We start from the raw sequence: 24,446 nt of genomic DNA on the forward strand, positions 1-24,446 counted from the left end.
CATGTTCTCCAGCAACTGGTGTACAAAGACAATACTGGGGCCACAGCTAGACCTAAGGTTTATCCTGGGACCAGCCAGGGTTCGACCCTGCCTGAGCACTGGATCCTCTGTGTTTCACCTAGATGAACAGGTTTGACCCCTGGACGATCCAAGGATAAACCTTAGGTCTAGCTATGGCCTGCGTTAAACGGATGAATGATGTAATCCAGTATGGCAATTTCATATTGTCAGTGCTATGGCCAACCAGTTACATGTCTAAAGTTGAGTCCAAGAACCATGACAGTTGCAGTGACAAGAGACTGCAAGAGCTTACATTGAAAGGACCCTTAAAAGAGGAAAATGTGTTCTTTTTAATATATACTTCTGCTATAAGTAAGTAAAACAAAAGCACACAGCCAGCCATTAGAAATAAATGTGCTTAATGCCAAAAAAAGCTTTTCTCTCTAACTCGCCCTCTATATTTAATTTAATCTATTCAGTCTCAATCTGCTGACCCTGAAGGCCCAAACATCAGCATTCCAATAAGTGCACAGTTGATTATAACACTTGCAAAATCCACATTTCAAATCCGCACTTCATTGCTATGTTTTCTAAAAAGGTCACGACAACAAACATTGGCTTTAAGGAAACAGCTGCTTTCTCTTGCTACTGCCAATATGACGTGTGTGTGTCGGGGGGGGGGGGTTAATGGCGATTGTCATCATCATGAACTGCCAAATTAGGCATGCCTCTGTAATGCATCACATTTACATAACTTGATTATTAGGTGAAATGGAAATTCTGAGCAAGCTTCTCCATGTCGGGCAAAATCACAGCCCTCCAAAATCACATTGCCTCCAACAACATAGAATCATAGAATAGCAGAGTTGGAAGGGGCCTACAAGGCCATCGAGTCCAACCCCCTGCTCAAGGCAGGAATCCACCCTAAAGCATCCCTGACAGATGGTTGTCCAGCTGCCTCTTGAAGGCCTCTAGTGTGGGAGAGCCCACAACCTCCCTAGGTTGTGTTAGTCACTCTTTGTGAGGCTCTGCTACCTCTCAATGTATTAATACAATTGTAGATATGTGGACAGGGAGCAGGCATTCCATTTCTTCTTGGGGCTGCGGAGCAAATAATTTTCACTGGGGCAAGGATTTTCAGCAAGGATACCTTCAAAGTTAGACTGCAAAATGTAAGTATCAGTTATTCCATTCGTATGCTGTCATATGCTTCAAAAGAAGCCTCGGGTCAGCTAATATCAGTTATACATCACATCCAATTCATGCAGTATAATAACATCAATTAACAAAAAATATAAACCATAAAATTAACAATTACAAATCTAGGATAATAGCAATTTCCAATAAAGCATTGCAGGTCTGGAATCAAATTCACATTTCCCCAAATGCTTGCCAGAACAAAATAGCCTAAACTAACCTCCTTAAAGCCTTGAATGGGTGTGATGCCTGAACCTATGTATAAAGGACATTCCATGAGGTGAGCGCTATCACTGAGAAGCCCTTCCATGTGCTCACCATGTACTCTGAACCCAAACTCATTTAGGGTTTTAGATGCCAAATAAACTTCAACATAGGGCATGTCTGCACATGATGCAAAGGGGATCCCGGGAGCAGGGAGGGATGATCCCTCCATTTCCCTGGGATATTGTCATACTTTTTTTTTTTTGTTACCCATCCTGGCTTTTTCTCTCCTCCCCGCAAGTGGCAGGGGTCATAAGAGGGTAGAAGCTGGGACAGGGGGAATCCAGAGGGGGTGGGGTGGGGCTTTTTAAAAAAACATACTTTTTTTCTGGAGCACGGGTGCACTCCAGCTCCTGTCTCCTTAAAAAAAAAAAAAAATGGTGGGTGTGATGCCCTCCTTCTTCCCCGGACGTCACACTCCATGTGTGAACCCAGGAGGAGGATCTCATGATCAGCATACCGCAAGATCCTCCCCCTCCCCCCTGGTGCAGACATGCCTACAGTGATGAGCGAATCCTTGGGTTTCCACAGATTAACTTGAAATAACCAAAATTATTGCCTGCTTCCCGATATGCTGAATGATGGCACATGGATAGTGGACTACACTTGTCTTGGTAGCTCACCATTTTACTTTCATGGTTATTTACTTAAGAACATCAGGAGAGCCCTGCTGGATCAGACCAAGGGTCCATCTAGTCCAGCATTCCAGTCACTCAGTGGCCAACCAGCTGTTGATGAGAAACCCGCGAGCAGGGCACAAGTGCAACAGCACCCTCCTGCCCATTCTAAAGTCCTCGTGCCTCCCTGCCAATTCAGTCAAGTTGTCAGAACCTATTTGCTGATGTGAAGATTTAATTACTAGCGAATCAAACCATGTGTCTACATAGTTTTAAACCTCATTAATTTTGGTAATGTAATTAAGTGGCAATTGCTGCCTTGTCAATTTCGAATTATGCACTCATAGAAAGTGGAGGATCATGAGTGGCAAATCTGGCAAGTCACAGCTGGAAGGAAGACGCAACCATTTAAGCAATGCATCCACACCACCAAATTCAATAGTTACAGCTCTTCCCACCATAGAGAAGACCATGATGTCTCTGCCAGCCATCCTTTAAGACAACGATCTTCATAATTTTCCTAGCAGAAGCCACATTAGCTTCAGACACTGTCAATGAGGCCACCTGGGTCCCTTTCCTGGGCTCTAGGAGCCTCTTCTTCACCCCACCCCCTACAAAGCCAAGCAGCAGTGCCATTCACTGGACTCAGCTTGAGACCTTGGGGGGGGCTCTCTTCCCCTTCCCTCTCTACGTTGTTCAACAAGTCCTCATCACCAGACAAGCAAATACCAACAGACTCATTGGTTCTTGGATCATGACGGATCGTTTTCTCATCACTGAGAGCATGCTCTCCTCTACTTGGTGCTCCAATGTCTCTCAGAGCAGGTCAATATTATTTATTTATTTATTTATTTATAACATTTATATACCGCCCCATAGCCAAAGCTCTCTGGGTGGTTTACTCTTTCCCCTCCTTTTGCTGATGCATTTGATTTCCCAGCTGCCTCCAGTCCCTGCACAATGTACCACTGCAGAGAGCCAATCCCATTGTTCTTTTGCTTTTAGGCTCCTCCCCTCCCCCAGCACACAAGAATTGTTGGGCCATGGCTAGGTGAGGGCTTATCCCAGGGATCGCCCTGGGATCATCCCTGTGCGTCCAAATGATGCACTGGGGATCCCGTTGTTTTTATACTGTTTTTTAAATATTTATTAAAAAAAAATTAAATTTTGTATACTTTCTTTTAATGTTCACTGTTTTTAACTTTTGTCAGCCGTCCAGAGAGCTTCGGCTATGGGGAGGTATATACATGTAATAAATAAATAACTAAAATAAAGAAATGATCCTTTTATTTCCCCGGGATTTTGCCCTACCCTTCTAGCCTGGTTTTTCTGTGGTCTCGGGTTGATCCCGAGACCGCAGAACGTGTGGCCGGGTGTCACGGTTTGTCCCGGCTCCTCGCGAGTAACTATGAGGAGCTGGGAGCCAGGCATGGGGCACAGAGCTCCTAAGGAGCTCTGTGCCCATTGGGGGTGGGATAGGGGGAGCGGGGAAATTATAATTTTTTTTTAAAAAAAAAACTTCGTTTCACAGACGAGCACTCGTCCACTCCTTCTCCTTTAAAAACTAAAACAAAATGGTGGCCACAATGTCTCATGTCATGGGTAAACGAGGTCGACGATCTCACCATCATAAAATCGCGAGATCGTCGCCATTTCACCCCCTCGTCTGGCTGAGGCCTTTGACTGCTCATGTGTTGTTCTCACCCAGCCCTGGCACTTTATAGGATGAGCAGAAAGTCTCCTGACTCCCCACCCCTGAAGCCGCCTCTGATAGCCCAAATCATAGCAGCCAGCCCAGTACTCAAGCAAAAATGAAGGTGGAGTTACATAGCTCCTGCTGAAACTGACCAGTTATTGAAGACAGACAGCGAGAACAAGAGTTGGGGAGTAGACCTTGAGGCGAGCGAGAGCCAACAGTGGTATTGGGGCCTTGCAGCAAAGAACAATGATTTAATAGGATGATCTTAAACTTGGACATGTGGGGCAACGAAATCATTGTGTATGCTTACGGAGTGTTAGTGAAGTAATATTTCTCAGATTTGTCTCACAAAATTACTTCTGCAGGGCAGAAACACTCTTGTCTTGAGTGATACCCTTCTACTTGTTGGTGTATAGGAGGAGAAACGTTCTGGATTGCCCCTAAACGGTTTGGGGCCAGGTTATTTGAAGGAACGCCTCCTCCCATATGTACCTGCCCGGACCTTAAGATCATCTACAGAGGGCCCTTCTCCATGAGCCCCTGCCAAAGGAAGTGAGGCAGGTGGCTACTAGGAGGAGGGCCTTCTCCGCTGTGGCACCCCGGTTGGGGAATGAACTCCCCAGAGAGGTCCGCCTGGCGCCTACACTGTGTTCTTTTCGTCGCCAGCTGAAAACCTTTTTATTCTCTCAGTATTTTAACACTTAATTTTAACTTAAGTTTAAATTTTACTGTTCTAACTCTGTATTTTAACCTTATATCAATTTTGCTGCGTGGTTTTTATCCTGGTTGTGCTTTTTATAATGTATTGTGTATTTGTGCTTTTAACATGTTGGTTGTTTTATTATGGTTTTAGTTTTTGTGAACCGCCCAGAGAGCTTCGGCTATTGGGCGGTATAAAAATGTAATAAATAAATAAATAAATAAATAAATAAATAAATCAAATCATTGGTTATCTAAGCATGGATGAATCTGTAAATTTCTATTTCTGTTGGTTTCCCATTTTTTCCCCAATCTTAAATTTGGTTCATCTCAGTCCCACATCATCTTAAGACTTTTTAAACAAAAACAAAAACAAAAACAAAACACATCCTAATGCACATATATTTACATGCAAATTTGCAGAATATACTAATTTTTATCATAATTTATGCTGTTGCTCATGTAGGAAAATCATTTTTCTGTCCCTCCAGGGTAATCGGTTGGGAGCTACATCCCGCTGGTGAATGGGGAGAAAGACAAGACAGTCGAAGAGTAGCAGGAACACTTCCCTCCCTCTCTCTCTCTCTCTCTCTCTCTCCCTCTCTGTGTTGTTGATCCTTTCTTCTCTCTGTTTCTGTCCCCCTGTCACCGTCCCTTTTTCTTCCCTACTGCTGGGGCTACTGGGGAAAGGAGAGCACACTCTTACCAAAGGTCTGAAATGATACTATTCTGAGGGCTTTGAAACAAAGGCCTTAGCTAGACAGGGCTTTATCCTGGGGTGACCCCGGGATCGTCCTTGTGCGTCCACATGATGCACAGGGGATCCCAGGATCAGGGAGGAATGATCCCTCTCTTGCCCTGGGATAGAGCCCTCTACTTTGGGCCCAGTTTTTCCGCGGTCTCAGGCTGAGCCTGAGAACGCAGAATGTGTGGCCCATTGCCACAAGTTGACCTGGCTCCGCGCGGTGCCCATCAGGAGCGCTGTGCCCATCGGAGGTAGGGTGGGAAGGAAAAGGAAAGGAACCTCTTGTGCAAGCATTGAGTCATTACTGACCCTTGGAGGGATGCCAGCTTTTGCTGACGTTTTCTTGGCAGGCCTTAAAGCGGGGTGGTTTGCCGTTGCCTTCCCTGGCCATTATTACCTTTCCCCAGCTAACTGGATACTCATTCTAATGACCTTGGGAGGATGGAAGGCTGAGTCGACCCGAGCCGGCTGCCTGAAACCAGCTTCCACTGGGATCAAACTCAGGCCGTGGGGAGAGTTTCAGCTGCAGAAACTGCTGCTTTACCGCTCTGCGCCACACAAGGCTCAAAGGAAAGGAACCTCTCGTGCAAACACTGAGTCATTACTGACTCCTAGAAGGACGCCAGCTTTCGCTGACGTTTTCTTGGCAGGCCTTATAGTGGGTTGGTTTGCCGTTGCCTTCCCCGGCCATTATTACCTTTCCCCCAGCTACATGGGTACTCATTTTACCAACCTCGGAAGGATGGAAGGCTGAGTCGACCCCAGCCAGCTGCCTGAAACCAGCTTCCGCTGGAATCGAACTCAGGCCGTGGAGAGAGTTTCGGCTGCAGAAACTGCTGCTTTACCTCTCTGCACCACACGAGGCTCCTTGGTAGGGTGGGGGGAGCAGGGAAATTAAAGTATTTGTTTATTAAAAAAAACCCTTATCTTTCAGCACTCGCATGCTCGTGCGCTCCTGTCGCTTTAAAAAGAGAAATGGCGGGTGCGACGTCTCTCCTCCCAAGGTCATCGCGCCTCACATGTAAACAGAGGAGGGATCTCACAATAATCACATTGTGGGATCTTCCCTCCTCTGTCATGGATTAAAAGGTAGGTCCAGCTAAGGCCAAAGTCAAGATCCACAGGTTGACCACGGGCTCATCTACACCAAGCAGGATACAGCGGTATATGGTCTGTGTCAATGGGCCCCAATACCGCTATAAACCAGTAGTGTGGCTTCTGCCTTTTATATATTGCTTTCATGCTGTTTTCATAGTGCTATATCCTGCTTGGTGTAGATTAGGGCCCTTTCTACACCTAAAGATTATCCCAGGAAAATGGAGGGATCGTCCTTTCCTGCTCCCGGGATCCCCTGTTGTGTGTCATTTGCATGCACAGGGATGATCCTGGGACAATCCCTGGAAAAAAGGCAGGTGTAGAAATGGACTAGGCCTCAGTATAAGGCAGCTTTCGAAGTCCCTAACTCTAAAGGATCTATCGAAGGTGCTGAACCCATTTTGGGGGATAGGATAGAGGGCCCAGCACTGTAGTTTCTAATTGTAGGGAGTTTTTAAAAAAACACAAAATACAAAATAAAACCGACGAGACCATGGGAAATAATTCTGCAGTATGTGTAGATCAGACATTCAAACAGGCTTCTTTCCCCCTTCTACTTTAAACTTCAGGGTGTGGTCTTTCTGAATGGAAAAAGAATAGACACGATCCTTAGTTATGTAGGGTAGTGCAGTTTTACCACTGCTTCATCTAACAACTTATAAAGCATATCAAGTTTTCCATAAAGAGTAACAAGTAAAAAATTGGGGAATAAGGTGATAGCTGCAATGAAAGGTCCAGGAGGACTTTCTCTTAAGGAGGGTGTGAGGAGAGACAGAACATATGAAGGATGCCGTTCTATTAACTGTGCCCTAATTTCTAAATCCAATCCACCCCTCTGTGTTTTGTATTCTGTGTTCCTGCTGTGTTTTCTCTGCTGAAGTCCAACTCGTGAACATTCCACCAGCCCTCTCCTGTTCCTGCGGTGGAATCCAGCATAAGCAGCTCACTCCCTTGAGCCCAGAATATTACAGCTACAAACACCTGAATTTCCTCCAGCAATTAGTCCCACAGTGTTGGAACCCCGATCTGCAATTACATTTTTTAGATCGTAAAAGCTGGCCAAGCGGCTGCCGTTACCTGCTAAAGCAAAACAAAGGCAATGTTTATTCAGTACAAGCTGGAGTTTTACAGCATAATACAATCACCTCTTCAGTAATCTGGGAATCCAAAGCTCTCTCGCTCTCTCGTCAGAAGTGTGGAAGCTGATTATATCTGACTACGGTCTTCTCTAGGGGGAAATTCAATCCTTGAAGTCCTAAATTAACAAATTGAGCTGGAGTACCAACCTTTCTTGTAGTGATGGCTATTGGTCCCTTCACACATGCATGGGAAACTGAGAAGAACATAAGAGCCGTCCTGGATCAGATCTAGGGCTCATCTACACCAAGCAGGATATTGCACTATGAAAGTGGTATGAAAGCAGTGTATAGAAGGCAGAAGCCACACCAAGCACGATATAGGGGTGTGAAAGCGGTATATGGTATGAGTCAATGGGCCCCAGCAATTCTCTGTGTACTTCAATACCACTATAAAGCAGTAGTGTGGCTCCTGCCTTCTATATGCCATAGTACAATATACTGCTTGGTGTAGATTAGGCCCAAGAGTTCATCTAGTCCAGCATTCTGTTCACACAGTGGCCGACCAGCGGTCAACAGGAGACTCACAAGCAGGACGTGAGTGCAACAGCACCCTCCTGCCCATGTTCCCCAGCAACGGGTATACAAAGGCATGTAGCCTTGATACTGGAGGTAGCATATAGCCATCCTGATTAACAGCCATTGCTGCTTTCTCTCCCACGAATAATAACAATAACAACAACAACAACAACAACAAATTTATTTCTTACCCACCTCTCCATTCTGATGGAGGCAGGGAACAATAGTAAATATGAAATACATAAAACTGAATCAAAACAGAATATGTGTTGTTAAAACATCCTAAAATCATTCTAAAAACATCCTAAAATCATTCTAAAAACATCCTAAAATCATTTTAAGACATCCTAAAATTACACTGGATAGGCCTGCCGGAAGAGATCAGTCTTAATAGCTTTCTTAAATGCTGATAGACTGTTAAGTTGACGAGTCTCCTCCGGCAGGCCATTCCGCAGTCTGGGAGCAGCAGAAGAGAAGGTCCTCTGGGTAACAGTTGTCAGCCTAATTTTGGCAGACTGAAGTAGATTCTTCCCAAGAGGACCTGAATGTGTGGGGTGGATTGTATGGGAGAAGGTGATCCTGCAGGTAGCCTGAACCCAGACCATGAATTTGTCCAATCCTGTTTCAAAATAGTGGATCACTATTTATTTTGTTTTTATTTATTATTGCATTTATATGCCACATTTTTTCCTCCAAGGAACCCAAGGTGGTGTACATAATTCTCCTCTTCTCCGTTTTATCCTCACAACAACAACCCTGTGAGGTAGGTTGGGCTGAGAGTCTGTGACTGGCCCAAAGTCAGCCAGTGGGTTTCCATGGCCAAGTGGGGACTAGATCCCAGATCTCCCGACTCTCAGTCCAGCACTTTAGCCACTACACCACACTTCCACTATGTCTTGTAGAAGTGAATTCCATAGTTTAACTTCGTGCTGTGTGAAGAAGCACTTCCTTTTATCTGTCCTGATTTCTCTGCTCTGTACTTTTATCTATCTTCTTGCCATGCTTCTGATTATTCTCTCTCTCTTTCTCCTCTTTTCTCTTTCTTTCACAAGGCAGCGTTTGCTAGTTCTCACTCTTAATCCCATTTGCTTTCCATTTTCCTGTCAAGTCCCCAGCATCAGGGACGTGTGAGAAATTCATTTCAGTTCATCTTCTCACCAAAATCTACCCCAAACCGAAGAGACAGGGGCATAACCTGTGGTTAAAGTCAATATATTTTTCAGTTTGCAATGCATCCATAAAAACAATTCTGTTCGAAAAATGCAAACATTTCAAAGTGTGCCTTTTGTCTTAATCAATGGGACAAAGACGTATTCATTTCAAAAAAGCACACATTGGTGGTATACATTTTGGGGGGAGGATATACACAAAAAGAAAAGCACAGAGTCTTTCTTTTATGCACAAAGGAAAACACTAGGGGTGTGCACAGACCCCCCACTCCGCTTCACTTGCAGATCCGCAATTTTCAGAGCGGGCCGCTTCGCCCCGCCCCCGCTCCACCCACTTCCGCTCCGCTCCGCTCGGAGCTCCGGATCCGGATCGGAGCTCCGTTTCCCCCCCCCTTAGGCTTGCATTGAAAGCTAAAAAATTATACAACTTTTTTTCTGTTCAAGTTAGAAACCTCATGTTTGGCACCATGACACCTCATGGAGGTATACACACGCACGCCAAGTTTCAAAGCAATCCCATCATCCCCTGATTTTGGGGGAATTTTTGAAAATCGGGCACCCCATTCACACCCCTTTCCATAGCTCCGTCAATTTGCACGTTAGAAACCTCAAACTCACCACCAGGACAGCTTATCCATCTGTCCACATGCAAGCCAAGTTTCAAGCAAATCCCATCATCCCCTGATTTTTGGGGAATTTATGAAAATTCAACACCCCTTTCCATAGCTCCGTCAATTTTGCACGTTAAAAAAAAACCTCAAACTCACCACCATGACAGCTTATCCAGGGATACATACGCACGCCGAGACTCAAGGCAGTCCCATCATCCCCTGTTTTTTGGCAGAGCTTAAACCTGCAAAATTTGGAACTTCCAAAACTCCAAGTGAGCGCAGGAAGGACTTCTCCCCTGAGGCAAAGCCACACACACACAACATCCCTGCGAGGTGGGCAGGGGAGGAGGGAGGGAAGGCAGGCAGGCATGCAGCTGGCATTTCTGGGGCATAAGGAAGTGAGCCAAGGATAAGCCAGTAATGCATATAAAATGGAATAAATCAATCAATAAACAAAGGAGGGGTGGAATTAAAAGCAGCAGTGTTGCTGAATAAACAGCAAGAAGATTTTTTTAAAAAAGGCTATATCTGTCTTTTACCAGCAATAGGGGGACGTGCCCGGGGGAGGGGGAAGCAGCTACCAGTTCAACTCAAGACAGCCACCAACAGCTCTGAGATTAAGAAGTAAACGCTCACTTCAACTCATAACAGGCATCGCTCCACCACTAAGAAGTAAACGCTCACTTCGACTCATAATAGGCATTGCTCCACCGGGTTACTCTCTTTGGAAGGTTCTAATGGCCTTCCAGTGCAGGAGAGAGTGGGGGCACGTCCACGATGAGATGCCCTAGGGGAGCTCATCCCCTTGCACCACATCTTTTCAGTTGTTCCCCAAAGTTAGGGTGGGTAGCAGTGCTGTGTTTCTATCTCTTATTCTCGGCTTAGTATATGATTTCAGGTTGTGTTTGTGCATTTGGTGAGGCTACTGTGTTAAAAAACACGGGGAAAAGTCCGTTCAGATTAAGAAAGAGAAGTTTCCCAGAATCCCAAGTTACCCGTTTTGCCTATGCCCTCCTCCAACTTTGGGATCATCATGACCGGGAGCTGACTCTGCCCCTCAGCCCTTTGAAAAAGGTATTTTTCGGGGGAGGAGCCAGCGTGCCAATGGAGCAATAAGGAAAAAAAAGAACTGCCGATGGACCGGTAGGTTTTTAAGCCTTATCATCTAATTATCTGGGCTGGAAATAGTGAAGAACGGTGAAGATTGAATGGGAAACTTTGAGCTACAGAATGGGATTTAAAAGATTAAAGTATTTTGCTGCTTAACGAGTGTATTTGAAGTGGAAGGAAGGTGGCTAGTGGAGAAGTAGCCCCTCCTTGAACTGTTAAGAGCGGCTGTATAAGGAATCTCCCAGACGGAGAGCTTATCTTGAAAGGAATTTTAATTGCAGAGCCATCGTCAGGAGAGATTGATTGATAGCCACCTTTTCAGTAGCAAGTAATAAATCTCGTTAAGCACGGCAGTAAAACCCTTCTGAGCTCGCTGTTTGTTGAATTTGAAAGCGAAACTAATTAGCAGCAGCAGTATTTACAAGCCTATGCCACCCAAAAAAACTGCCCCGGTGGTGAAGCCACGCTGGGTTCAATACGCGTCCAACAATATCATTAAAAGACCTCAAAGAGTTGTTGATCCAGAGCTGGAGACGGAAGAAAAACAAGGAGAATCTGTAATAACGACAAAGGAGTTGAAGATGGCTGCCGGAGCTGGCGTAGAGCCAGCAGGGCAAGAGGAAATGGTGGATCAAATTTCAGCTATGCTGAGAAGTCTTAAAGCTGAACTATTTATGAAAATTGAAACGGAAATTGACAAAAATAATAAGAGGGTGGATAAGCTGGCTGCAGAAATGGCTATAAGAGACAATCAACTAGGCTTTTTGAAGACAGAGGTTGATCAAGTGAAAAATCAAGTTAAAGAAATTAAGAAGACTCAAAATGATCAAGAGGTGAAATTTAAAGATCTAGATAAGAGACTGATTGTTATGGAAGATAACGCACGAAGAGTAAACGTTCGCGTTCGTCATATGGTGGAGAAGAAAGGGGAGGACCTCAGGAAGAATATTCTAAGCTGGTTTAAAGAACTAGTCCCAACCCTGCAATTAGCTGAAGAAGATGTGGAGCGTGCTCACAGGGTAGGGGGTTTCAGAAGTGGTGCACCCCCCAGAGATGTTTTGGTGAAATTTTTAAGCTATCACAAGAAAGAGCAATTGATGAAAGAATTAAGAGCATTGGGTGAGCTGAAGTTCCAAGGAGCATCAGTGCAGGTCTTTAATGATCTGTGCCAACAGACTTTGGAATGGAGACGCAGTGTCAAGATCATAACGGAGGAATTGAAAAAGAAGAAAATCCTTTATGCATGGGGATATCCGATTTTCCTGCGTTTCTCATACAACGGGGAAAATCATAGGGTTTTCTCCGCCCAGCAAGGCATGGAGCTTCTTGAGAGCTTAGGTTTGGGTCCTCAAAGAGATGCTGGTGGCGGTGCAAAAAGCGGTGATGAAGAAGAAAGAGGAGCAGTTGGGGGGGTGGTGTAGATGGTTAATATAGCGATGATAAGAAATATATTAATTAGTTCCTGCTGGCTCTGGGTTCCTGGCTTCTTTCCCCCCCCCCAAAGGGTAAAAAAAAATGGCGGAAGTATTAGACTTCCGGGTATATATTGGGGGGAAAAGTGATGGGAGGGAAGGGGGAAGTGGGGTGGGAGGGAAGGGTATGTTAGAGGTGTTGTATGTATATGTGTGTATGTTATGTTTTCAACACGATCGGGATCGAATAGAAGATCAGAGAGATGAATATGGATAAGAAGTTAAGGATCTCAACGCTCAATGTCAAAGGTCTGGGGGCAGTCGTAAAAAGGAGAAGGATTGAACAATTGTTAAACAAGGATGGTTCTGATATGATATTTCTGCAAGAGACTCATCAAATTAAGGAGAAAAAGAACGTTATTCGATTGAGATGGCCAGTCTATTATGAAGTATCGTTGGGGACATCAAAAAAAAAGGGAGTGGCCATTTTGATTTCAAAAAGAACTGGGTTTATGATGGAGGATATTAAAAAAGATGAGAATGGGAGATATCTCATGATTAAAGGTAAACTGGAGGGGGAAAAATATACTTTGATTAACATGTATGCACCAAATAATAAACAAAAAGAATTTTATGAGGAGGTATTAAGAGAGATGGAAGAATTCAAGGAGGGGTATGTAATTATGGCGGGAGATTTTAACATGGTTATGGACAATAGAGTAGATAGGTCAAATCCCTCTGAAGCAGAAAAGAGAAACAATGTTACTATTTTAAGCAAATTAATTAAAGAGAAGGATTTTGTTGATTCTTGGAGAGTTCTCAGAGGGGCAGACCCAGGATTCACGTTTTATTCTTCAGTCCATCATACATACTCCAGAATTGATCATATTTTTGTATCTAGAGATTTTGTAACCAAGACATGTAGAATGGAATTAGGGACAATCAAGGTATCGGATCATGCACTGGTAAGCTTAGTTTTTGCAGTTAGTAAGGAATATAAAGAAGCATTAAGGTGGAGATTGAATACTAAGATATTTAAGAATGATAAAGTAATTGAGAAAATGCAGAAGGAATTGTCAGAAACATGGGAAATAAATGAGAAAGGGGGAACAAGAATAGCAGTGGTTTGGGATACCATGAAGGCTGTGTTTAGGGGGAACTGTATTAGGGAAACGTGTAAATTAAAAAGACAACAAGAGGCAAGGCAGGCTACTTTAGAAAAAGAGATAATAAAGCTGGAAAAAGAATATTGGCAAACTAAGAATAAACATAAATTAATAGAATTAATGGCACAAAAAAAGGAATTAGAAAATATTAATTTAGAAGAGGTACAGAGGAATTTAATCTATATGAAAAGGGAATATTTTCAAAATAGTAACAGGAACTCTAAGATGCTTGCCAAACTCACACAGAAAGAAAAAGCCAAAAATGGGATAGGGTTAGTAAAAAATAAGCAGGGTAATGATTGTCATTTGATGAAGGATAAAATAAAAATTTTTCAGGATTTTTTTGAAGAGTTATACAAGAAAAGAGATATCCAAATGAAGAGGACGGAAGAATATGTGGATAAATTTTTGAAGAAAGGATTAGAAAAAGAACATAAGGAAATAATGGATAATAAAATATCGCAAAGTGAAATAGAGGAGGTTATAGACCAGCTTAAAGCAGGGAAATCACCAGGGGCAGATGGTTTAGGACCAGAGTTTTACAAAAAATTTAAAACCTTAATAGTGCCAAAGTTGCTGAAATTATATAATGCAATAATGGAGGGGGAGAGGATCCCAGAGTCATGGGAGCATTCTATAATAATTTTAATTCCGAAACCAGATAAGGATCTAACTCTCCCCGATTCATATAGACCAATTTCACTAATAAACCAAGATGCAAAAATTTTTTCAGGCATTTTGGCTAAAAGGTTAAATAAATGTATAGCTAAATATGTAGGGGAAGATCAATGTGGTTTCATAGCAGGTAGACAGATGCACACATTAATAGGTAGAGTTTTGAGTGTAATACAGGGGATAAAAAAATCAAGGATTAAGGCGGGTATTTTAGCGTTAGATATATTTAAGGCTTTTGATTGTGTGAGCTGGCAAACTTTAAAGTTGGTTATAAATAAAATGGGATTTGGTACTAAATTTAGAACAATAATAGAACAGTTATACTCTAAAAGCACAGCTGTAGTGGTAGTAAATGATGGAATAACGGACAAGATACGACTAGCTAGAGGGACAAGACAAGGATGCCCACTCTCGCCAGTCCTGTTTGTATTGGTGATGGAATTGTTGGCAAATGCAATAAGAGAGGATGAAGAGATAGAGGGGATAGGTAATAGTAATAAAATTAAACTGAACATGTTTGCAGATGATACATTGATGACTATCAGAGATCCTTTAGGTAAAATGGAAAGAATTAAACAGCAGTTGAATGATTTTGAGGAAGTTACGGGGTTAAGGATAAACTGGGCAAAATCGGATTTGATGTTATTCAACTATACTAAAAAGGAAGAAAGGGAGTGGGAAGGGAAGGCTTCAGTTTTGAAAAGCAAGGAGAAAATTAAATATTTGGGTGTTAAGATTACAAAAAATTTAGAAGATTTGGGAAGTGAGAATTTAAATGGATTGAAAAAAGAATTGGAGGAAGAGTTAAAGAGGTATAAGAAACTGAATCTTTCCTGGTTTGGAAGAATAGCTTTAATAAAGATGAAAATTTTACCTAAGATTAATTTTTTCTTTAGAATGTTACCGATAAGAATTTCAGTGATAGAATTAAAAAGATGGCAGAATCTTATAAATAATTACTGCAATGAAGGGAAGAGATCAAGGATTAATAAAAGTAAATGGTATTTAAGCCAAAAGAGAGGCGGACTGGGTCTCCCAAACCTTGAGTACTACTATCTAGCTAATAGGTTAAGACATGTTGTTGAAGCAATTATAGGGGTAGGGGATTTGAAATGGATGGAGGAAAATACGCTAGGGAATATTGAGTTGAAATTGCAAAATGTGTTTTTTAAGCAAAAAGGGAAGGGTAAATGGCTTAATGATTTAGATAACCAATTTCTGAAGTTCCATTGGGAACTTTGGGATAATTATAAAAAGGAATTGTTTTCAAGTAATTCCCCCTTAACACCGGTGATAATGTTAAAGAAATTTCCTGAAAATTTAAAGATGAGGTTAAGCAAAGTTTTAAAAGAAAGAAATAAAATGAAATTAGGAGAGTGGTTAAGGGGGATGAATACAAGAGAGAGGTTGGAAGAAGTTTTGAGAGATTTGGAATTAACGTGGTTAAATTATTTTCAATTAGAACAATGGACTAAAAATTGGCTAAGAGAAAATGGAGAATGTAAAGAGAGGACGAAATTTGAGGAATTAATTGAACAAAAAGAAATAGATAAGGGACAAAACATAGGGATAAAGGGGTTAGTGAGTCAAATATATAATATATTAGTTGAGAAAGGAGGGCTGGATAGTGCTGGGAAAATGGTTTGGGAGACTGATCTGAAGATACAAATAGGACAACAGAGGTGGGATGGACTATGGAGACAGAGAGTGTTGAGAAATATGTCAGTAAGAATAAAGGAGAATTATTATAAACTTGTATGGAGGTGGTACTTAACTCCGGTTAGATTAAATAAGATTAATAAACAGTTTTCAGCAGATTGTTGGAGGGGTTGTGGAGAAAAGGGAACGTATTTACATATGTGGTGGGATTGTATACATGTGCAAAAGTTATGGAAGATGGTGTTTTATGAGATTGAACAGATTGTGGGATTTAAAGTAGAAGTTACACCAAGGATTGCATTACTCTCACTGCATGATGATCCTAAATGTAATAAAGAAATGAAAGAATTGATAACGAACCTACTGACAGCTGCGAGGTTGATAGTAACTAGGAATTGGAAAATAACAGGAGATTATTGTATTGAAGAATGGTATAAAGAAGTGTGGGACATTGCTATAAACGATAAATTGACATGTAATATAAAAATGCAAAGAGGCATAGTAAAAACGAATGATTTTGAGAGTATATGGAAAAAGTTCCTGGAGTTTGTATTTTCTAAAGGAAGGGGGGTTCCACCAACAGATGAAACTATGAGTTTTTGGAAACAAGAATGAGATCCCGAGGTGGGGGGAGCACTGTTATGTTTATTATATTATGTTTAATAGGTTAATATTGAATATATGATAGTAAGGTATGATAATATTTTGTATTAACTGATTTTGATTTGTGTTTGTTGTTTTAATAATAAAAATATTCAAAAAAAAAAAAAAAAAAAAAAAAAAAAAAAAAGAAAAAGGTATTTTTCCCGCCGATTTTTTTAAAAATTCTAGCACGCGACCCGCACCACGCAGAGAGGTGAGAGTAGTCTCAAAATGACCCCCATCCATGACTCTCTGTGCACAAGAATTTTCAGAATGATAGCTTAAAAATCAACCCAGTTATCCCCGATTGTTTTCCACAATGCAATCCTATGGGCGAAATGTTTCAAGATGGCGATCGGAGCGCTCCGCCTGAACTAGGAGCTCCGAAAAATGGCCGCTTCTCTTCGCCTTGCTTCTAGGGGTCCACGGTCCGCTTCTACTCCGCCTCTGGGTAAGGCGGAGCTGGCCAATCCGCTACTGCTTCTCCGCTCCTAATCAGAGCGGAGCACATGCCTAGAAAACACATTCTCGTGATTGACATGGATATCAGTTAGAACGGCCTTAAATAGGCTCACGTTTTGCAACCTCACAATTCTTACTCAAAAATGGGGGATGGGACAACCAAGGATTCTCCAACCTGCTGAACTTTATTTGCAACCTTGATTCAGTTCTCTTTCATTCACATTTGCAACCTGTTCCCACCCTCCCCAGTTCGTACAAATGTGAAAAGTGCACATTTTTTCAAAAGTGTGCCCTTTCACCCCATTAACTAAAGTGTGAAAATGAGGTGTGTGTTTTTAAAATGCACAACTTTAAAAAATAGACTTTCAAGTACATTTTTAAAAGTGCACTTTTAAATTGTGCACTTTAAAACAACAACCAAAACCCCCCTGCATTTTTAGTTTTTGCTCTGTTCACACCTTTATTCTTGCATAAATGGGACCTTTATGGACACCATTTACATATGGTAGGAAATAAGTACTGTATTTTCTGGCGTATAAGACTACTTTTTAACCCAGGAAAATCTTCTCAAAAGTTGGGGGTCGTCTTATACGCCCAGTCGTCTTATACGCCGGAAAATACGGTAATTTCCATGCCTCCAGGGAGGCTCTGGACTAGGGCCAGCGGCTTCCTGGCATTCATAAGACTGTGGGGCATTCAAAGAGTGGGCCCAAAAATGTGTCATGGGCCAGTGAGCTGGGGGTGGGCAGATGCGGGGGAGTCTGTTGGACTCCTGATACTTGCGACACCCCTATACAGAACACCTTCAATTAGAGGATAGTCCTCTGAAAGTTCTTCAAGGGGCATTTCTAGATGGGGCAATATCCCAGGGATCGTCCTGGGACCGTCCCTGTGAATCTACATGATGCACAGGGGATTCTGGGAGCAGGGAGGTATGATCCCTCCCTTGCCCCAGGATTTCACCCTACCCTTTAATCCTGACTTTTCCCACAGTCTCAAAATGATCCCGAGACTGTGGGATGTGTGGCCAGCTATCCCAGTTTCATCCCGGTTCCTTGCAAGTAACCTTGAGGACCTGGGAACTGGTGTGGAGTGTGGAGCTCTGTGCCCATCAGGGGTGGGGTGGGGGGAGTGGGAGTTTTTTTGAAACAACAACTCACTATTACGAAGGCGCGCTCCTGCGCTCTTTTTCGATTAAAAGACAAAACCAAAATGGCAGGTGCAATGTCCTCTTCCTCCCGGGATGTTGCGTGCTGTGTGTAGACACCTTGGGATGATCCCGGAAGCAGGTAAGTCTGGGATTGTCCCACCTCCCTCCCTCTACACCATATGTGTAGACATGGCCCAAAGAAAATACTGTTAAGTAGGAAGCATAATCTGCTCTCTACCTTCAAGGCCCTGGTTGGCCCAAATGGGCATGCCTCTTCTGTATCAGATTCCCTGAACCTTCTAACTATCTAGATATACTTTTAAGAGAGAGGCTGATAGGGCTCCTGGCATACACTAGGATCTTTGTGTACTAGGGGCACTAAACATGCCATTTCTGGTTTAGCTTTGTTTTCTTCCAGCTGGCTTGGGAGCTACCACAGGACCAATGCAAGCCCTGCTAAGAATCAAAACATAACACCCAATCCCTTTCAATAATCCCTCTAGCTAACTCTGACCATCTATGTAAAAAAGGAAAGAAAGAAGAAAGGTTACATTGCTTCTGGAATAAGCTTATGCTGAAGTGGACCGCCATAGAAGAATGACACAAAGAACCAAGTTCCTGTCCAAGTTCCTAGCCGGTGTTGGGCATCAAGTGGAAATCAGTTGTTTGAAGAGGGTCCAAAGGTTATGAAATCCAAAGTTTGCACTTTTAACAACTTCATCCAGGGAGCGATGAGGATGGGATTGGGCTGGTAGACTTTCTGGTTGGATCCTCTTACTCTTCTGATGCTACATTATCAGCCAGCCCAACTTAGCGGTAAATGTGTTCCATATTTAATGAGCCCCCAGGGGTTTCCGCTGAAGTGGGAATAGAATGCTGGATAATGCAATCTGTCATGGTGTTCGCATGAAGAACGTTGCCATACAATATTCATAAAATACTTGGAGCCTGCAAAATAGATCGAGCCACTTTCCACTTTCATCAGCTCACCCCCAAGTGTTCATTAAATGTTGTCAAACATGGTTGGGATTTTGGTGAGTTCTCCCATTCCACTCCACTTGCCCAAGTGGACCCTGTATTATTAGATGGTGAATCCCTGCCCAGTCCCAAGGATTCATCTTGGCTTTAACTGATAACCCTTTGGTAAAGTAAGGAAGTCAGAAGATTTATGTGCAATTTTTTTTCCACCAAGAGTCTAAGGTGAAAACGCATTTGAGGCATTCCATTTTCAAATTCTTTTTTTTATAAGCAGCCAGTTTGATAACTGGGATCAGAAGATTTGAGCATATAAGACCCACTCTGGGCCACTTGCATTGGCTGCCTGTATGTTTCTGTGCCCAATTCAAGGTGCTGGTTTTAACCTTGGGACCACAATACCTAATAGAACACCTTTCTCTACATGAACCTACCTGAACACTACGTTCAACATCTAAGGTCCTCCTCTGGGTGCCTACTCTGAGGGAAGCTCAGAGGGTGGCAACAAGAGACAGGGCCGTCTCTGTGGTGGCCCCCCAACTGTGGAACAATCTCCCTAACAAGGCCTGCCTGGCGCCAACATTGTCATCTTTTTGACGCCAGGTCAAGACTTTTCTCTTCTCCCAGGCAATATGTAATGACCGTGGGTCTGTTTTTTGGCTCATCATTTATAAAGTTGTTATAGTGGTTTTAAATGTATGTGCATTTTACATGTTTTTGTGGTTTTTAATTTTTGTATATTGTTTTTAAGTGTTTTTATCTTATGTGAACCACCCAAAGAGCTTCCACTATGGGGCAGTATACAAATGCAAGAAATAAAATAAATAAATAAATATGAACTGATGTGATACTCACCTGCTTAACCAGGGAAGGACAGATTTGTCAAGTTTGATTCTGCTCAGTTTCTCTTCCCCCTATATATTATGTTCATTAATCCATTTCCACATACTCTTACATTTAAAAAAAAATGCACAAAAATGTGTACATGTTTTTGTGCACATTTCTAAAAATGTTTGCATTTTAATCACACCGACTGGGAAACTGCAATATGATTTTATTAGATTGTAAGCCTATGCGGCAGGGTCTTGTGATTTACTGTTTTACTCTGTACAGCACCATGTACATTGATGGTGCTATATAAATAATAATAATAATAATAATAATAATAATAATAATAATAACAATCAGTGTTTAACTGCATTCCGGTTCATGTAGAAATTTAGGTAATATGAATTTTGCAGGTTCACATAACCCATCCTTATCCTGAACTAATTTAAGGATAAGAGTTAATTATCCACTAGCTTTCATCTGTTTTCATGCAAAAAAAAAAAAAAAAAGTTTAGAAATTCATATTTTGAGAAAACATACATTCTAAACTACAGATTTAAATATGAGGTTAAAAGAATATTTCCATAACTATAACAAAACTCACATTTTGAACCCATGCTGTAATCCCATCTCACAATTTCTGTCCCCCCAAAAGCCCTGGACACCAAACCGAAATGGAAATCCAGAACCCTTCCTTTGATAAGTTAAAACAGTAGTTCATGAACTCAAACCTGGATGTGCTGTTTGCAACCTAACTACAGAAGAAAGGGAGGCCTTCAACCAATTTTGAATTAGAAAGGATACGGTCATACTGCCAAATGATAAAGGAGATGTTGTGATGATGACTATATTATATTTCTGAAGGTCTCTGAGTCAACTAAATGACCGTACATACAAATCTCTCAGTCATGATATCACCGCTGACCTGAATTTAAACTTGACAATGTAATCTACAGATTCCTGGACAGAGAAATGGCTGACCTTTTAATCATCCCCTCCACTACAACAGGAAGATTTTACATGCTACCAAAGATCAATAAAACAAAGCCACCACCACAACAAACCTTCAACCCAGGTCAACCTGTTGTTTCATGCAACAATACTGTCACTGCAATATTTTCACCATATGTTGACGTCATAATTCAGCTGCTAGTCCATCAATGACACCACACATTCCCTTGAAAGACTAAATCAGGGATGTTGATTTAACAATGATACCACCACCGCAACCTACAATGTTATTTCTTTATACACTAACATGCCCCACAAAATTGGCCTCTCAGCCTTAATATATTTCTTAAATTTCATTTTCTGCACAGGCTGCCTATTCGCTACCGGGCCAGGTTTAAGGTTCTTGTACTTGTTTACAAAGCCCTAAACAACTTGGGACCAGGATACCTGAGAGAACGCCTTCTCCCTTACCAACCTGCCCAGTCACTGAGGTCATCCGAGGGCCTGCTCCTGGTGGTTCCACCTAGATCCATCCTCCGATTGGAATCCACCAGGGGAAGAGCCTTCAGCGTGGTGGCGCCCCTCCTGTGAAATTCCCTGCCTCTGGAGGTCAGGCAGGCGCCAACCTTGTACTCCTTTCGGCGCCTCCCGAAAACATCTTTATTCCAAGAGGCCTTTCTTTAACATGCAGCCTTGGATTTCTGTTTTTGCTTCTTTAAAATTTTGTTTTAACTGTTTTATTCTGTTTTTATTTTCATTTTACCTTGTACACCGCTCTGGAATTTTTCAATGGGGAGCGGTATAGAAATATTCTAAATAAATAAATAAATAAATAAATAAATGAAGCAAGCACTGGAGTCTTATAGCTTCACCCCACGTACCTGCTTCCCTTGGATTATCCCCATAGCACTAAGCTTTCGTGGTTGTTGTTGTTTTTGCTACCGGGCGACAGCAATCCTTTGCATACCAGGAAGTGAGTTTAAGGGGAGAAATGTAAAAAAATCTTTAAAACAACAAAGAATGATCCAATTCAATTCAAATTTGGTATGCTTAAAGCTCTCCCTAATATCTATTACTGTGCCAATTTTGGTGCCTTTATCTTTAAAGCTTATGCAGATGTATGCATTTCTTTAAAATCCTGCTCCTGCACCCCAGCGGCGGCTCGGAAGATACGCTCAAAAAGTAGGGGCTAAATATGATGAATCTTTTGCCTTTGAAGCACAATTAAAGCAGGATGCATGGGAGTAGTTCACAATCAAAGCAGACTGGAAAACTTTAGAGTCCTTTGCATGCAATTCGCAGTGATTGCACAGTATAACGCTGGTGTGATAAAGCTCTTAACCTCCCCTGGCTAAACTGGAACTCACTTGCAAAATGTTCAATGACAATCACTGTTTACAACTCCAAGGTACAGCAAGAGGAACATGTATGAACCCATCATATGCCAATCTATTTATGGTAGAATTTGAAGAAATGGTTTGTAGAACCTCCACTTACAACCCTAGCGTTTGTTGGTGTTATGTAGATGGTTGCGGATTTTGATGTTGTTGTTGTCATTGTCGTCGTCATCTGGGACTATGGAAGGGATACCTTGAAGAATTTTACTAAGTTTATTAACAAAAAAAATATCAACTTAAATTTGTCAACCACAGATAATTTTTCCAGTAATACTGAATTTGGAACCTCCAAATTACCCTTCTTGGACATCCATAATCATGGAAAACCATCAAATCAACATACTTATATTATAAACCTACAGATTCCCATCTGTAACTTCCTGACTGTTAGAGCAGTACAACAATGGAATCAGTTGCCTGGTGAGGTTGTGGGCCCTCCCACACTAGAGGCCTTCAAGAGGCAGCTGGACAACCATCTGTCAGGGATGCTTTATGGTGGATTCCTGCATTGAGCAGGGGGTTGGACTCGATGGCCTTGTAGGCCCCTTCCAACTCTGCTATTCTATGATTCTATGATTCTACAAGTCACGTCACCCACACTATCTTGATATATACTTTTGCTCTTAGTATAAAATACATTTCAATAATGAAGAAACCTTCTCAGAAAGATGTAATGAACTTAATGAACATCTCAAAAAATGGGGATACCCTAGTAGGCACATTATTGACTACAATATTGATCAAGCACTGGTAATATCCAGATATACCCTTCTTAATGAAGCAAAGGGCAACTCTTCAAAAGAAAACCACATTCCATTTGTTATGGTCTACCATTCTGCTGCCCCTAATTACCACCAGATAATGAAAGACAGTTACCCTATTATATCCTATTGTGCTCATTTAACGGAAGCTATTAATTCTCCACCATGCATTGCATCCAGAAAAACACCCAATTTGTGTAAATTGTTAGCTAAAGCAGCACTTAAACAAGATATTTGCAACCCAGGATCTGATCCATGTAAATAAGTGCCTTGCATTATCTGCAGTTCTCCAAGAAACCACTACTTTTAGGAGCACAGTTACTAACAATACATTTTATTTATTTATTTATTTATTTATTACATTTTTATACTGCCCAATAGCCGAAGCTCTCTGGGCGGTTCACAAAAATTAAAACCATAATAAAACAACCAACAGGTTAAAAGCACAAATACAAAATACAGTATCAAAAGCACAACCAGGATAAAACCCCACAGCAAAATTGATATAAGTTTTAAATAAAGAGTTAGAACAGTAAAATTTAAATTTAAGTTAAAAATAAGTGTTAAAATATTGAGAGAATAAAAAGGTCTTCAGCTGGTGACGAAAGGAGTACAGTGTAGGCGCCAGGCGGACCTCTCTGGGGAGCTCATTCCACAACCGGGGTGCCACAGCAGAGAAAGCCCTCCTCCTAGTAGCCACCTGCCTCACTTCCTTTGGCAGGGGCTCACGGAGAAGGGCTCCTGTAGATGATCTTAAGGTCCGGGCAGGTACATATGGGAGGAGGCATTCCTTCAAATAACCTGGCCCCAAACCGTTTAGGGCTTTAAATGTCAATACCAGCACTTTGAATCGGGCCCGGACCTGGACTGGCAGCCAATGAAGTTGGAAAAGGACTGGCGTAATGTGATCTCGCCAGCCAGTCCCTGTTAGTAAATGGGCTGCCCTGTTTTGTACCAGCTGAAGCTTCTGGACCGTTTTCAAAGGCAGCCCCACATATAACGCATTGCATTAGACAATCAATAACATGCACTTGCACTAATGTGAATAATTTAATTGAACGTTGTATAGGATGTTGTGTAAAATAGGCAGGAAAAACTACAATGAGCAAGATGTCATAACCACAAATCTGTAGTATTGCAAGACATTTTAACTAGTGATGTATGAACCACCTCCCACCCAATGTCCCCAGCAGGGAAATCTGGACTGCTTGGAACCCAGTAGATTTCCTTGGAGAATCACCACATCTGTCGGATTTCATGGGATGTCTCTCCTCCATTCTAAACAGCGCGAGTAGTTAATGGAGGCTGCCGTTAGCCAAGCGTGGGGAAATTATGGCTGTAAATTGCCACAATTTGCATAGAAGGAAATGCTTAAAGTCGCAAATGCCGTAAACTACACAATTTATGGCCTTCGGTTTCCCATGCTTTGCTAATGGCAGCCATCATTAAAATGGAGGAGAGCCAACCTGCAGGAAATCTGATGGACCTGGAGGTGAGCTAAACCGGT

This window comes from Elgaria multicarinata, chromosome 7, assembly GCF_023053635.1.
Source record: "Elgaria multicarinata webbii isolate HBS135686 ecotype San Diego chromosome 7, rElgMul1.1.pri, whole genome shotgun sequence".
NCBI classification, from domain to species: Eukaryota; Metazoa; Chordata; class Lepidosauria; order Squamata; family Anguidae; genus Elgaria; species Elgaria multicarinata.